Here is a 1,510-nt window from a genome sequence, read left to right on the forward strand (position 1 = left end):
TTTGACAAGAAGAATAGGGATTGCATTTCCTCACTGTCTACATCATGGTTCCAATTTGCTAAGATGAACAAACACTAGTAAAATTGAAGCTTATTTCTTATTTTTTATTTTTTGTTGACTGCACATTTCCATCGATTGGGCCAACAAATGTATGTGGGATCCTCTGAGAAATGCTCTCATGGGGAGAGAAACCAAAGTGCTGGGCATTCCCTTTGCAGAATAATCACTAGGGACTAAAGGTCTTGCCATTCAAGTATTTTGTGTTGTAGAAAAATGAAAGAAGACACATTAATTAGTAAACTTATCAGATACTTGGAAAGTTGCAAGAGTTCTCTGGAGGACTAATCTTCTACTTACAGAGCAGAGTAATAATACAAACACAATTGGATGAGAACTTGATTCTTCTTTATGTTTGTTATTTACACACAGAGAGTTATCGACTGTTATTCATTTTAATGAATTGTTGTTGCTGCTGTTATGTGCTATGGAGTTGGACACCACTCATAGTGACCCCTCCAATGAATTGCAACACTTTTATTAATTCATTTCTTATCTCCACTATAACTGTATCATGCTGCGTAATCATTGACTTAGAAAAAAATTAAAAAAAAAAAAAAAACCTCTAATCCAAAAAAGGGAAAATTAATACAGGGAATAGACTAAACAGTCAATGAAATAGTTGCATAAATCAAAACAGTATTTGCTGAAATTACACAGAGATTATCCAGAGCAGACGGTTGTACTAACAATCTGGGAGATATGCTTGTAAAAGATTTCTGAAACCTGGGCATTTCTTCAAAAGTGAGAGTCACAGTGGAGTTTGGCTGGCAGGAGCTACAAACAGAGAATACGCTCCAAGCAGCTGACTGAAAGAAAAATACCCTTTCTTCATTCCTCTGAAACTCTGCCTTTATAGTGTAAAACTATCCAGAGACAATATGTAAAGGAATCGGTGCAACTGAATTTAGCCTATAAATTGTAGTTTGCTTACTCCTATTCAACAAACCCACCAGCTACTCCTCCAAAGGAAGGTTGGGCAATCTACATCTGTAGTGATACCGCCTCGGGATCCAACTCAAGGGCAGTGAGTTTGGTTTAGGGAGCTCTGGTGGTGTAGTGCTCAAGGCATTTGACTAATAACCAGAAGGTTGGTGGTTCTAACTCACAAGACACTCCTTGGAAGGAAGGTTGAGCAATCTACTTCCATAGTGATACCGCCTCAGAAACCCAAGGAGGGGTCGCTATGAGTCAGATCTGACTCCATGGCAGTAGTTGCGTTTTTTGTTTACCCAACAATAAGGAGCTCAGGTGGTATAGTGGTTAAGGTATTTGGCTGCCAACCAAAAGGTAAATAATTCAAACCCACCAGCTGCTCCATGGAAGAAAAATAAGGCAACAAGGCAACATCCTTCCATAAAACTTATAGCCTTGGTAATACAATGGGGGCTGCTGAATCGGAATCAACTCGATGGCAGTGAGGCTATCTTTTTTTTCATTACTTGACAATAAT

The sequence above is a fragment of the Orycteropus afer genome, unplaced genomic scaffold (genome assembly GCF_000298275.1).
Source record: "Orycteropus afer afer isolate SDZICR_OR568_19922 unplaced genomic scaffold, OryAfe1.0 scaffold00247, whole genome shotgun sequence".
NCBI lineage: Eukaryota > Metazoa > Chordata > Mammalia > Tubulidentata > Orycteropodidae > Orycteropus > Orycteropus afer.